Source organism: Colias eurytheme, chromosome 11 (assembly GCF_061535395.1).
Source record: "Colias eurytheme isolate Ceu_HAF_F1 chromosome 11, ilColEury1 Martin Lab GWU primary, whole genome shotgun sequence".
Classification (NCBI taxonomy): Eukaryota; Metazoa; Arthropoda; class Insecta; order Lepidoptera; family Pieridae; genus Colias; species Colias eurytheme.
Genome location: NC_142990.1, coordinates 3,958,523 through 3,975,153, shown reverse-complemented (window position 1 = coordinate 3,975,153; position 16,631 = coordinate 3,958,523). Strand labels below are relative to the sequence as shown.

Here is a 16,631-nt window from a genome sequence, read left to right as displayed (position 1 = left end):
TCATTTCTATGCGCACTGTGCGGTCTGCGGTAGCCGCATCGCAGTGCGCATAGAAATGAATATTACGTACAAAATTGTGCTTGCGGTCAGCCGGACGGCTACCCGCAATGCGGCTACCCGCATAGTGCGTATACGCTCTTAATGGAGTACGAGCACGTTATAAACATTTTATTAATCGTATTAAAGCAGATTATTGGACGCGAGTGTATTTTGTTTTTACATCATTAAAATATTATATCGAATGCTGCTTTGTGTCAATAGTGATTAATGTGTTTTGTATTCCATTCAATATTTAATGAATAGGTATAAAAGCTACATAAACAAATTTTCATTATCTAATTGCCATCAGCTTGTAAAACCTTATTACTCCTAGCTCCATAAAATCTGTTTCTAACCTATTTAAATCTACATTGTTAAAAAACATTATTATTAAAAGCTACTTCAATAACATGAACATAAACAAGTTATGACAATTACGTTATCACAACTAAGCCGCGGCGACGATCAGAAGTGGGTTGTCCCCTTTGTAGTGCTCGCCGAGTCCCGCCGGAAACAAAGTTTGATTTAGTTTAGACATGGCAATCCGCTAGCTCGAACTGTAATAGATCTAATTATGCTACGTTTGTTTGGTGACAACGTAAGTATGGAGTGTTTTTGCATATGATCGCGCCGGTCGTGTTAGGTTTATAGGATTTTTTATAGGAATAGAGATTAAGTGATGAAGGAGTCTCTTGCATTTAGGTTTATGCTGGCGTTGGCTAATCTCAATTGAGATTGGCTGTGGTTGAAATTCGGTCAGGAGAGTCTTTATTATATCATTATTATGGCAGTCGAATGCACTATTTTAGTTACAATTATGCATTATAAATGGGTACATATTGCATTTGTCTTCATATTATATTTGATAATATCAAATTGAATAGGTATACATGCCGTACCTACCCCGTTTATCATTTTTTCCTTTATAATTATTATACGATTATACGAAATATTTCCACATTTTCTTGCTTATAATATTATTTTATATAATTGTATCTCACAATATTCCATTTCATACATATCGAGGATAAATAGGATCATGTTTATTTATTAACTGACCATAATTATTTATAAGGATACTGAAGGGATAATTAGAAAAATGTCTTTGTGAACGAACACATTACAGATTTCATTATCCTCTGGCTATTCATTCTAGTCACATTACTTGTACTTTATATCCGAGGAAATTATCTTGATAAACAAAACTTACTTATAATATTTTTTTTGCGTAGGCTTTAATATTGCAAAAAGTATTTTTTAAACATTTTTAACAAGATTGAGTAATAAACAATGATGACATTTTAATTTCGCTATTGTAAATCTAATCGAGTTTTTCTTTGTTGAAATCACTGTCTCTACAAAAAAATGTAATACGCGTTGTACGTTTTATTACGGAACGCTTAGCGTCGTAACTTTATTCAACTCGAACAATGGTCTCAGAAACATTTAACTTTTCCATTCATGTCGCTCGAGGGCAAGTGATAAAATCTGACAAAATATCCCATTTTCCCCTTTTAATACATCTGCCAGCAAGTCTTAAAGTACGGTCCTGCCTCAAGCGGCCGTCAGCTGTTTGGAGTCTACGATCCGTGCACATTTATGAAAAAACTTTCGCCTACATAGATGCGACGTTGTCTACGCGAATGCAGAATTTGGTTTCGTGTACTATGGACACGTTTTGTTTTATAAAGTTGATAAATGCTTTTAACACGCTTTTATTAGATTCATCTGTATGTTTGTATGTAAACGACATGTTCGTATGTAACCGACTCCTTTCCCCGTATAAACAAACATATTAAATTCAAACTTTGTATATTTATCAAGGATGGACGATACAATATTTTTTCTTAACTTTATTAATTATCTTTTTATTCTATTGTAGTGTATAAACGCGGTTTTATGACAACTTCTATACTAAAATATGCGACTAAGGTTCGTCTAATTCACAATAGATAGACGCCATCACTTCCTAAATGGGTAACCTATTAAGTTATGGTAAAATGTGAATAAACATTTTATTTATCTTCTGTTGTTTCTGTATTGGAAAACAAATTTATTATCAATAACTCGGCTGTATAGTCAATATAAATCACGGATAGCAATAGATTTACCTGAGTACAAGCTACTGTTGTTACTCTACAAATGTTATTCTTTAACGACCCAAGCGGTTTGTTAAAGAAATGTTATCAAAGCAGTACTCTTTCGTATTACAGCTGATTTTATTTGAAATATAATTTTAATAAATGGGTATTTCTAATTATGAATGGTTTATGTTTACAGACTGTTTTACCAATTGTTTGTTTTCATTTTTATAACATTGACGATTACATGTGTCTATGCATTACATAATTGGCCAGTAATCCCTTAGGTACAACTAATGACACGACAGTAAACTCTGTATAAAAACTGAGCAATAGTATCTACTATTTTAATATAAAATGTTCGCTCAAAACTAATTTCCCGCTATTACGCGATTATGAAGTCATCTATCTATAAACATTTTCAAGCGTCCTACAGCGAAACACCCATCACTGTATCTCTATAGAAATTTCGCTCTTGTTTGTTTGTCATGACAGACTGAGCGCGAACTCGTTTATTCATAGCTTTGGACATAACACTTTATGTCACTTTATTGTTCAGATTCGGGAACTATTCACATTCTATTTCTACATACATTTTTGCTACGTAAATGATTGGACAATGGACATGGCGCGTACAATATACGAGTCGAATGTCCTTTATGAATATTAAAATATCGATTTGCTTGCAGTGTGTGTTTAACAGATTATAATACGATAATACTGAAATGTTGAAAATGAAAAGCCTTCAGATGTAAAAATACGATTTATTTTAGGCATAATCCATGGCAGCTCAAATGTAAACAAATAACAAATCAAAACGTTTTCCTCATGTATAATAAAAGTTGTAAACTTACTAACATATTATGTAGATATAGGGAAAATCGAGTCAATTGATACCTATATTTCGAAATATAATTCATGTTTTTACTTGAGAAAGAAATGTCTCGAAAGTATAGCGGATAACGAAATTTAGAATTACCATTGATGAAACTTATTTAGGAAAGTAAATAGCATACTTCTTGAAATAATTGAACGGGAGATGATCGAACCCATCGTACCTTATGGAAATTTTGAAATCCCAATGAAGTAGGGGTGGAGCTGTTAGTTTCATCATAAAAAGTTGATTGGGACCCATTTAGAGTGCGTATAGGACAAGGGTGCGAGTTGAGTGCGCGATGTACACACAAGGGTTGTTCACAAGTTGACACTCCATTTCGCTGCGTCATTACAATCGAAAGTTAATTACGCTGGTGTCAATTGATTTTAATACAATCGAACGCTCTGAAGTTTAATCATGTTTATATTGCAACTTTAAATCGATTCCATCAAGAAATATTTCAATGTGAATTTTCACTACTACGTTGTAATTGCGAATTGCGGCGAATGGAGCGCGGATGAAGAGAGTTTAAATTGATTTAACAATTCACAAACATGTTTTGTTTTAACAATTCTTTGCGAAAGTAATAACGTTCGTAGATGAGATACTCAAGGGGATTTAGAAATTGTTTGTTTGCAATTAGAGTTGCGCGCCAAAAGTTCTGATGTGGTTTTCACCTTTGTGAGGGGAAAAGTTATGTTTAGCTTTGGCGCGAATAAAATCAAATGTTACGTCACGTAGCGGGCGACGGGGCTAATGTACGCGCGGTCTAAAATGCAAAACATTTAAGTAAATCAAAGTTCATAACTAGCTCAAACATTTATATTCACGAAGCATGCAGCGCTGATTGGAGATAAACCATTGCTTTATACTCATTCTGTTAATTGAATTTTTGTAGAACACCAATTATTCAGAGCATGCGGTGAACACACTTCACACAGAACGTTTTTAAACAACACGAAAAGCATTTGAGAATAAATAAAACTGCGTTTTTTGCAGTAAAGAGTATTTACATAATAGGTTACGTTTCACTTGAATTGTGAAATAATATTTTTTTTTTTTCTTTTTGCTATCACTTATTGTAGTATTTATTTTAACAAGCATTAATTATTGTTTCTTAATTAAGTAAATCCTTAAAATATTTATTGATCGCCTTACTTAATTTCTGATATTGCAACGAGAATGGCTGCGGTTTTAATTAATGAATTTTAAAAATCGTAACGAAAATAAAACTAAACGTTGTATGTATTGAATTAATCTTCAAATATTTGTTCGAAATGTCGCGACAGGTATAAACGTTATTTAAAAAAATCTAGTTTTAAATTTGAAGTAAAAAAAATATATTTTCTTAGTTCTACGAGCATTGAATCGCATTGATTAAAGAAACTTTATAAGAAATATACAAGTCCTAAATATACACGCGTTTAGCGGGGGTTAAGTTTTCTTATACAAACAAGCTTTGCTAGCATATTATAAAAGTTAATAAGTAACTATTTTGTTGTTTGCTCTCATTCTTCGCGACCGAATGAATGCTCCGCTACTTTTATGAAAAAAGTTTATGTTGTTGCACTTGTGCTACTCCTGCCTTTCTCCAATAAAACTTAGTTCTGTACGAATAATAATAACATTGTTATAATTAACTGGATTTTATATCTAAGGTCAGGTGGGGTAAGAGGAACATATTTCATTTCCAGTAAAATATTTTGACTGCTAGGAACAACATTTATAGCTTTTTAAGATGTTTGAAACACACAGAACTTACCTTTATGTATTAGCTTCCCGTAGGCTAAATGTCATTACTCTAATAACAGTTCTTACGAAGATATTGACATTAATGTCAAGATTGAGTAATCGTTCCTCTTCCCCCTTACAAGGGGTAAGAGGGACAGTCATTGTATTTCCTAAGATTGGAGTTTGAATTAAAATATTCGTTGCTAAATGTTCGTTAATTTGTAGATAGAATGTCTTTGGTCAATATTAGATCTTAATGTCGATGAAATAAGGTATAATTTGGAATAAAAAACAAGAATACATCAATTCGGGGTAAGAGGGACATACAGGTTCGATCAGGGGTGGCAAACTAAAAAGAAGTCGACTAGTTATAATTCTATTTTTATTTAATCATACATAGTAATGGTAAACAGTCTGTCCCTAACTAGTTTTCCTAGTTAGTTACTCTTTAAAAATAACAATGGCACTATGTGATGAGATCAATATTGCGAATCAGTATTTTAATTCATCTATTAAGAACCTTCTCCTTTTTAAGAAGTCAGTAAAAAATATAAATGATCTTCTTGATCCAAAAGAAATTCTTTGGAATTTCTGGAATTTTGAGACAGGCGAACTTAGTAGTAGTAGAAGTAATTACTGGCACAGGAGGCTTAATCCTTTAGGCCAGCAACGCACTTGTGACTCCTCTGGAGTTGCGAATGTCCATGGGCGGCGGAAATCGCTTAACATCAGGTGATCCGTATGCTCGTTTGCCCGCCTATTAAATAAAAAAAAAATATAAAAAAACACATGAGCGAGAAATTTTTAGTTATAATTTAAAATTGTAATAGGTACAGAACAGTCAGTCACTTCTTTTCATTTTATCCACATATAATTATAAATTAATCAAAATGTTGGTCACCCCTCACACGGGGGAAGAGAAACATATGTTCCTCTTTCACCGTCAATAGTGAGCCTCTTACCCCAGCTATTGTTTTTGAAGTCTAGGATTTTCAAGCGAAAGAAACTCACAATATTTAGTTGTTTCTTAACTAAAATGATTAATAAAAGAAATACTTACAGTTTTCTCCGTGTATCAGGATATTTAAAATATTTCTAGCACACTTTTATCACTAAAATATGGGTTCGCAAAAAAACGAGCCAACTTGGTGTTAGCCGAATTCGCAACTGTCAAATTTGTTTACATTTTTTGTGATGTCTGTGCTACGTAGCGACATCTACTCAAAACCGCTCAAACTAATTCGCCTTCACTTTTTTATCGACGGAAAGTACATAGTCATAAACGCTTCGGTTTACTAGTTATAGTCTCTAGGCCCTCTTCCCCCAGTGACCCTCTTACCCCACCTGACCTTATTCAGAATAATTTCAAGAGGATGGGAAAGAATGATATAGCTATGTACATAATTGGTTTTATTGAAGTAAGCCAGCGGATTTGTATGGTGGACTCCATGGACCATATTCCATCGCAGTCAGTAGCAGCTTCTTCTTTAATATCTTTGTGAGTGGCTACAATCACTATTTTACTTAACCAGTTCGCATTAGATATATTCGACTTCAGCTATAGGTACTATACCTACCTATATAAAGGAAAGGTTATGCTAGAAAATGTCAGCTAAACAATGCAACTAATGCAATAATGAAAATGTTATACTGCCGTGGCACGGCAAAAGTCGAATTTGAAATATTTTACAGTTTCGCTAAAAGTATTTCGTTGGTATAAAGTTTGTTCAGATTTATAGGCACAAGCCTCCCCACCGCGGAATTCCCGCGTTTTTTAATATTTCCCTTGGGAACTTTTTGGAAATCGAGCGCGTGTTATCGGTTTATGCCAGTTTTAATGTGACAAATTTATACTCGTAGGAGTTGGTTAATTATACACTGAAGTGAGTAATTTAATTCCACGTTTTATCGTTAATTAGCGAATCTTGTTAGATACTTTTAATGTGTGCACTTACTGATGCAGAGTTTATTGAAGCTGTATTCATAACATATGAGCACCATACGTACTTTTTACATAATTGAAAAATATTTTTCATTAAAAAAGATACGATTCGAAGTATTAATTAGCAGAGTTGCGGTTACAGATATTTTTAATCGATCTTTTGAAAAGAAACCTATCGATACGCATCATATTTTACGAGAGGAAAAAATGTAAGGATTTTCAGTGATTTTATACAATAAGGTAGGTACAGATTATAAAATGTTCCAAAGTAAATTTTAAACTGAACGAATAATTGCTGTGGATTTTCAGTATACTTATAATTTTGTTCATATTTCGATAGGTATAGGTGCTATAGTATATGTACCTACATATTTATAAAAATACCGAAATATGTTTACGATTTTATTATGATTGTACATATCGATTATTAACTAGATTATATTATTACTAGCTGCTGGCGCCGGCTTCCGCCCCTGTTGGCCAAAAAAAAATAGCTGTCACTCGAAATAGGTAAATTAGTGAATTTAGAAATGTCTTATATCTGTAGATGGTGTTATTAAAATGATTATATTCAAAGTAATACCTGTATTCTAACCTCAAAAACACATCATACATTGAAAGAGCTGCGTTGAATAATAATGTGTCACTTGTGTCCGTTGAAAATAAGATAGATAGTCCGTGAACAATCGAGAAGTCTGAAGCTTATTCAACCGTTGATTTATGTAAAGAATCAACAGGAAAGACGATTTGAATAGCACCTTCGCTGTGTGTCAACGTGAAAGCTTTTCATAAACGAACTGACTTCAATACTGTAATACTGTAAAAGGTGACTAAAAGCTTCCTGAACTTAACACTTTGCCGAATTCTAATACGTGCATATTAAAAAGTCGCTTTATGCGCAGCGTACACGTCTTTAATTAAGGCTCTCTCCTTTCGTAATATAGTATGAGGAATTTTTGAATAAGTATTCAACCAGTCGGTATAATTAATACCGCTTTATACGAAACATTAAATAAATGCCCCATAAAAATAATTTACATAAAGCGGCCATTTATTTTCGCTACCTAATTCAGTAATTAGAGTATCTTTGCATTTGATTACTTTTAACCGTTCATTAAGTCAATCACACTAGTGGCTAGCTCATAGAACATGCGTTCACAAAAAGTGTTCGAATGGAAAATGTCTAGTTATCGTCGAACACGCATGTTGTATAGAAGTGGAATAGTGATGGATTGCGTGCGTGACGCCCGTACCTGCTGACTGATGAGTCGGTTAGCGTGAACACGATCGCATGATCTGCTCCACGGGCATGCGATCGATTTTATCGGTACATCGAAAGGAAAAGTAGACGAATTATTAAATATTCACATTAAATATATTTTTTAATACAGTCAACGAGCTGTAACGTTATGCTACGCATTTAGAATGTCCTGTACAATAGAGAACACAAAGATTGCCAATACGCACTATATACCTACTCCTATGTACCCTCTAAAACACCGGGTTTTCGAACGGTCTACACATTTGATGAATCGATGAGCATTTTCAATCTCTCAATCAGCTCCGTATACTCGTAAATGGTTAAGTATCGTGTTAGTATTCATGTAGCGTTGGCTTTCGTTCGTATAATATGCGTAAGAAAAGTTAATACTTTTCGCACGATTTGTCACACAAATGTGCTTGTACCTAACCATTAATAAAAAGGAATGAAATCCTGAGCAAGACAAAGGAGCGAGCATCAATATTTATTGGTGTGCTTAGCATTAATCAGGTGGGATCGCGCGCTGTATCGGAACAACGGATGTCGGCGTTCACGGATAGATGGACTGTCGTGGTTCAGAGAGTTTCGCCTCACTCAAAGATTTTTGATCGTAGCGGATGCGTAGCGCCCGCCCAAGCCTCGCTTCCTACGATTTTCCCGCGCGCTGATAACCGCTCCTAGCGGTTTTCAGTTTGCATTGTACGCGACGGTGAGCGGTTGTGTCGCGCGCTCCTATCTCCCCAGCGCCACGCGTTCGTAATGTGTGACAATAAATGTTGCTTCCTCTTTTAATAGCTGCCGTTTTGTAAACATTATACATAACTCTATCTATAATTGTGTATTGTATATTGTTATAGTACATAAGTTTTTGAATATAAATATTTGAACTTTTGTGAAAGCAATTTCAACAAGTGCCCAAGAAAGTCAATAATATTGGATGGGGTAAGATTTTTAATCAAGTTCGATTAATGACGACTATATAAAAACCATTGAGTTCATTATAAATTCATATTCATTACTGGCATTTAAATTGCTTTCCAGATAAATTGCCTCTGAAATACCTACCTGTACATATACGGCATTTAATTAATATGATATTTTATTGCATTCTTTAAACATTGAAGTTTAAATTATTTTTCAGTACTATATATATTTAAATTTTAATTATTTGTTTTCCGGTTAATAAAAGGTTCCCATTTAACACCCTAAACAATTTGTAACTCATGACACAGTTCAATATATAATTCATGGCATGATACAAACATAGAACGAATAATAAAATATCAACGCTTGCCGCATAAAATATTATAAGATATGTCCAGCGCAAACACAGTTAAACAGAAAAATGTAAAACAACTGTTGACCTCGTGGTAAACCATTTTTATTATTACAGTTACATGAAAGCCGTCCTACATTTATTGATAAAGAAAACATTGTCCGATAGTAGAGCTGGATTGAAATGATTTTAGCACAATACAACGTCCATTTCAGATTTACTATTGTGCTTTAGCTCGCTTTTCTCCAGCTAACAAATGTTGAAAGCCTCACTTCACGCCGATTGCAATGTTAAGATGCTTAATGCTTTCTGTTGCGGTCTTTGCTCCGTGACTTTTTGCACGAGGAGCTGTTTGTACCGCGCTAATGTAGTTTTGACGAGCCCTTTCGGTAATACAAATGTTCGTGTAAAATATTATACAGTAATCTTATGATTATTCCAATTTTATTAATTTGTATATTGAAATGCTGTAGTGGATTGTATTCTGATTCGTATTTTTGAGTGTACCCTCCAAGTATCGCGATGATATACGTAACGTTTTCATATTGTAATGCAGATTTACCAAATGTCTGGTTCATCGCACTACGTGCAATGGAACGCAAGTAGGAGTCGTAGGAAGGGTGGGTATTCTCGGTTCTTTATTCACTTTCTGCGACATGTTTTTAAATAATTTAATGTAGCTGGAAAATAAGTCAAAGTAAATTAGGACACACACACTTCTCAATCATCTTTATTCAAACAGATCGATAAAATAACCGAAGAAAGCTACGGTTAGATAATGCGCGGCTCTCTCACCTTAACTCAACATCGTTCAGCGGAACGTATGCTGGAATACAGCTACCCCGCCACCGGGGAATACGTGATGCACCTTCGTTATCGCGTCGAAGATTCGAAACTGGGCCGCGAACTGACGCTAATACATCTCGAGTTTCGCGCACAAAACTTGCTTTCGATCCGGACTTTTTCAAACTAGGATAAACTCAAAGCGCACCGTGAAAATGATAAAAAAATATCGTAGGTAGAACAAAGATTGCCTTAGCGTAATGAAATTTAACGGGTTGTTCGTGCGCACGAATCGTTTGCATAATAAAATAAAAAAAAGATTACAACCGTAATACGGTATGTATGCGGAAATGTTAATGTGTGATGTACAGTACGATCTTGGCCTCGGATTTCGTTTATTAAATTACTAGATTTTGCACGTGATTTTATCCGCCGATTATTAAGATTTAACTCTACATAAAAAATACATATCTACTTACATCGATTTTTTTTGCATTCCATATTTTGTACTAAATAATACATATCGATCATTATGTAATAAAAATATTTTTAAATAGATACAGCTTACTACTATATCTCATAATTAAAATATGTATTTATAATTATTATGACTAAGATTCTAAATCTTAGCTGGAAATATTCTAACATCTTTAACTAAAATATACGTAAAGAAAATAGTAATCTGAGCTTAAACAGCATTAGCATTAGTAAAAATTCTAAAAAATATATTTTAAGTCAAGCTATGAAAAATAAAATCACGATTCGTTTTCAATACTGACTTTATTTCATTTATCAAAAAATAACCTATCGGCAACGAAAATAATTTTAGTATTTAACGTGTTGGTAGGTACTTCGATCAACGTGAATGTCTCGTGTTAAAAAAGTCAATAGTTTAACTCAATTAAAACGTGACCCCAAGCCTAATATCTGTCGTTAGGGCAATAATTTAAACTTTTGACATAACAGCCATCGGTATTGCCCGCCGACACCGTAAGTAGACCAACTCACGCCTCCGACTCACGCAATCGTACACATAATTTAAATGGCGCATATTGAAGTACTTTCCGTGTCGGGTTTGATGAATAACCTTTAATCATTTTGCCGAAAATACGTGTATTAAATGTATGGCGTAGATATTGTTCTGCTACGCTAGGAAACAAGCTGTGGAAATATTTTATTCAACTATTGCATTATGGGAATAACAAGAAAGAATGGCAACGAATTATCAACTTTATACAATTTGTACTACCTGAAAATTTAATAAAATCCAAAGAGACTTGCAGCTATAAAATTCAAGCGAAAAAATAAAGTGTCGCGCTAACATTTCCGTCGCAGTTCCGTGTTGGTATTTGCGGCTGTATCGAGAGCGGAAATTTAAAAAAAAATAGAAGCTGTTACGAGCGAAGTCGAGCGGCATACACATGGCATTTAAGATGAGAAATGGCATGGCAGTTACGACGCTGAATGTCCTCGTGGCACTAAGATTGTAGCCGCATAATACTTATGCACTGTAACACTGAATATTCATTATTCTGAACAGTATAAGCTGGAGCTCTTTAATCAACCTCTTCTTTTGCGAGCGCACTATCTGCGCCGCTAATAGCGAGTATGATGGTTGCGACGCGCTTTTAAAACATTTATTGCGCACTTGTTTCAGTCGTTGCTTCTTTTAAATGAAATAATATAGGTCGTCGTGTATTTACATATTAAACATATGGCTGTGCAGCTCCGAGTCGGTTCTACAATAGATTTCCGTGCGTCCATTATAGTGATGAGTCGAGTTATATTAAAGCTTTCAGCGATTATAACATTTATCATGTTTATAACAAAAGGAGTACTAGAAAATATTCACAGTAACAGGAAGTGTATATTGAAAGCGTTGATTAATAACATATAGCATAGATACATTGTACATGTATCTGGTTTATAGGTTTGCAACGAAAAAAGAGATTGACTCAATTTGTACTTGTCCGGCGCGCAATGAACCGTCGAGGGATACTTTTAACTGACGATTTATCTTTTTTACAAAATTAGGATTCCGGTACTTAAAATGGTAAATGACCAGATTGTTTAAATGGAGTGCTCCTCAGCTACTTTGCATGTATCTAATGGCGAAGAAATATTTAAAATGAGCCAATGTTGTGTTCGTAACGGCTATTCGCAAATTTAATCTACCGTTTTGAGAAAAATTAGGCAATAAACAGACAAATTGCCAGATAAGAAATATTTACGTAGATTTGTTGGTTAAATCTACACCAGATTTTTTAAATATTGCCCATATTTTCAGATTTACCAAATAAGGTATTTTATTGCGGAATTTTTGTTTCTTCTAAGTAATACTTAATTCATCACTAACAAATTAAAAATAATTTTCACGTAAATATATGTTATCACAAACAATTATTTGTGACCATATTATATTACCGTAGCGTAAGTAATTAGCGATACGCAATTTAAAACGTAATTATTCAGAATCGCATTGTCCCGGGCCTATTGCGGTTCAAATAAAACAGTGCACGCACTGCTGGAACCGTCACGAGAGAGCTCACCGTGATAGATGATATTCGAGAACAATTAATCTTGGGCCAAAATATGCGGACAATTTGCAAGCGCGGTTCGGCCTAATGGGCGGCGGGATTATCACGGGACCGCGAGCCGACACTCTGAGGCATTATCGAAAAATGCCTGCTTTACTAAGTACTTTACTAGGTTAGAGTGGAAAAACTTAGGTAAGGCAGAGAATAAAGAATAGGAAGCACGTGGGATGCAGAATTTTTATCATAACTCTAGATTTACAGATAAATTAGGTTCGTTGACCACACACCACAGTAAAAAAGTGGTGTGATACCAAAGTTTTCAAGTCTTTCAATTTTCTATCGTTATTTTTTTTTGTTCGATTAACTGGCTAGTGACTTCTAAACGTATTACAAAAATGTCACCTATTTTCTATCATTGTACATTATAACATTATGCTATTAAGATGAGAGTCATACAAGCGAAGAGCACAACATCTCAGTCTAACGAATATAAAAAATAACAACATCTAACGTACTCTCGCCAGTGAATTATTACCATCATTATGTCCCCTTGTTCATGTATAGGTATCTCCGGTTGATGTCGTTATTTTTCAATGCTCAAGCCAATAACGCGATCATATGAACTCAAAGGAATTGAAATTAACTGCGATTCAATCACGAGAAACAATAAAATACTCGTGACGTCGATGCTCGGGGAGGCGGTGCATTTACATCAAACTAACGTAGAGCAAGAGCATTATTTCGTCATCTTTTAGTGTTAACGAAAATTCGTATTCAGTGTTGTTCAGTATTAAACCATAGAATTCTTTCGAACGCACTAAGAGCAACGAAATAATGCTCTACGCCTGTTTACACAAAAATAATTTGACATATTGATGTTAGAATGAGCATTCGCTCGTTTGATGTAAATGCACCGTAACGTAATGCATACGCTTAGTCGTCTCGGGGAGCAATAACGTGACAGTATAACCTCATATATCATAAAGTGGGTTTCATAAAGGGGACGGGCGGAGCGGACACTGAAGGCGCTGTTATGCAACTCCGTTGTCCTTGGATAATGTCTTGCATAAATTCACTTTAATCGTATAAGGAAACGCCGCCTGAATTTCCACGAACGTTGCGCTTTATTTTGTGCTCTAATTAATGGTTAGGGAGCCAGGTGCAAATTTGGTTAACTATTTCCTCTCAAGAGATAATTCGTCAGACGCATGAGAGTATAGTATTATAAAGCCTCGTGAACGTCAGCTGGCGATCGGTTGGGGGGGTGAGCGGTTGTAGCCTCCCACGCACATAGGAAAAAAAATACATTCATTCATTCATTTCCTCTCAGCTAAAAATTTGTCAAATTGTAGCTAACCCAATATCTCAACGAAAAAAAATAGTCAGCTGGTTACAACATGGTGTATTATACGTCAGCTGGTGTCTCGAACATGAAAGTTAAATTTAAAGAAAAATTTATTTTCCGTTATTTCCTCTCAAACAAAAATTTACCTGATGATAGCTTATATGTAACTGTGGATAAATATATATGTCAGCTGGCTGTATCTTGGTGGAAAAACCGTCAGCTGATACGGGAGGCTACAACCGCTCTTCCCCCCAACCGAGCTCCAGCTGACGTTCACGAGGCTTCATAATACTATACTTTGATGCATTTTACTAATTACCGCTTGAGAGGAACTTGGTCATAAAATCTGCTGCTGGCTCCCGGACCATAAAGCGATGTTCAGTTTCACCTGAAATAAGAATCTTAATAGAGTTCTCGGGGAATGGATTTATGTGTGATGCATTTTACGAAAATATTAAGAAGTTAAATGTATTAGTGAATTTAGTGAGACCATTATTAAAATGATATCATTATTCTAGTGCTTTTAGTTTTTTTTTTAATCAATTTTGAAACTTCTCTCAATTATATACATTGTTATATTTGTTTATTTTTATAATTAATTAGTAATAAAACATTTGTTCAAGTGAAAATAAAACTTTTCCGTAGAATTAACATTTTAAGATCTTACTTTATGACTTAAAGCGTACAGCTATATAGGTATATTAAGAAGAGCTGGAACGTCAACACATTTACACATTGCACATGTTAGGCCGGGAGATACTGACACAAAATTTCGGGTCATTTGTAACAGGATGGCGGTCTAGAGGGGTCTTAGTACGCAATGACAAAAAGAAAAATGATGGTCAGAACGCTGGTACCGGCGGACTAGTCGCGTGGGCGTTAGTCAAACTCGTCGGATACATAGCGAAAGTCCAACGATTTGTAACACAAAAATTTTAGAATTTACCGATAGCCCTTAAAAAAGATGTAGGCGGTAGTGTCATGCCATACAGTTACGATGTGACTTACAGTCCGCCATACCGACGTGAATGCGTTAATTTAAAAAAAACAATTCAACCATTTGTACCGGGCTCACTTTTGCACAGGTAACCATCGTCGTGCAGCCATTTACTAAAATCGCCATGCCATACTTTTCGGACGATTCCAAATGGTCGCCATACCGCGGAAAATCTGCAAATTTTTGAACTTTTTTTTCTCGCCAAACGATTTGTACCACCCTACATTTTTTTTTTTCAACAACTCCTGAATGATTATAAATAGAAGTGTGATAATGCCATACCTGTGGGAGGTGGTGAATGTGTATAAGATTTTTTTCTTATTGTAAGATTTTATTCGTAGTTTGAATGATTTGTAGCAGTATGGCACTAATTTTTCCCTCTATTAAAAGTATGGCAAATATAATAATGGTCACGTTGCATCATATACTTTCCAAAAATGCCGTACTTTTTTATTTTTTTTATTTTATTTATTTAAGTAATACCACATCATACATTATAATATTAAGTTTTACCGTACTGGTAAAAATCGCCAATTCTTTTCATTTTTTTTACGTCTTGGCTTAAGTCTTACAATCATCCGCCCCATGTTTGCAATCTGCGATATTTTTTTCTAGGTAGAATTGTATACAAACAAACAGAATATAATGATCCCATACTGTAAAAAATTATTTTACGTATTATACAGTCGTATTTTTGAAACGTGACGAATAAATTAATTTTCAAGTATAGCAGCACTTTTTCCCCCTACTAGAAGTATGGCAAATATAATAATGGTCACATTTTATCAAATACTCTCCAAAAATCCAAATGCAATACTGGTACAAATTGTTTGGCGAAAAAAATTATTTTTTTTGCAGATTTTCGGCGGTATGTTGGCCATTTGGAATCGTCCGAAAAGTATGGCATGGCGATTTTCGTAAATGTCTGCACGATGATGATTACCTGTGCAAAAGTTAGCCTGGTACAAATGTTTGAATTGTTTTTTTTTTAATCAACGCATCGCGTCGGTATGGGGGGCTGTAAGTTACACCGGAAAAGTATGGCATGACACTACCGCCTACATCTTTTTTATGGGCTATCGGTGAATTCTAAAATTTTTGTGTTACAAATCGTTTGACTTTCGTTATTTATCCGACGAGTTCGACTAACGCCCACGCGACTAGTCCGCCGGTACCAGCGTTCTGAGTTCTGACCATCATTTTTCTTTTAGTCATTGCGTAATAAGACCTCTGTAGAACCGCCTTTCTGTTACAAATGACCCGAAATTTTGTGTCAGTATCTCCCGGCCTATGTATGTGTCATATTTTGCAATTGTTTATAAATACAGGGTGATGTAATTGGTGTAGTACGAATATCTAAAAATCTATGAAGAATTTTGTGATACAGTAAATGGAAGAATTATAGACTATTTTACAGTATTTAATAAAATCATTTATTTTTTTGTTCATTTTCATTAGAAATGTCAATTTTTCTCACCAAGGTGGAAATTTGGATGATAAGGATCTTGTTAGAAAAATATAAATTTTGACTAAAATCGGCATTTTTTTTTTCAAAAATCAAATTACTAATTAATAATCAGAGTTATCACATTATTAAAAAAAATAAGCCAAACTATACACAATTTTTACCTACTTGATGCAATCCTCAAAGATCATGGACATAGTGTATTGCGCCTTCCACCATACCATCCAGAACTCAACCCAATAGAGTTACTATGGGGCATAATTAAAGGGAAAGTAGCATCACAAAATGTGAACTTTA

At 34.6% G+C, this 16,631-nt stretch overlaps 1 protein-coding gene across 2 annotated transcripts in view; it reads left to right on the top strand.

The window, feature by feature from the left end:
• sfl (N-deacetylase and N-sulfotransferase sfl) overlaps positions 1–16,631 on the top strand; it is a 124,094-nt gene that overhangs the window by 34,360 nt on the left and 73,103 nt on the right. Inside the window, exon 1 of one of the 2 annotated variants that reach the window (XM_090106802.1) lies at positions 8,772–8,873. The exons of the other annotated variant lie outside the window; for it this stretch is intronic. The gene's annotated coding sequence lies outside the window, so the exon portion shown is untranslated. Of the gene's footprint in view, positions 1–8,771; positions 8,874–16,631 lie in introns of those variants that run through there. 2 annotated transcript variants of the gene reach the window in all.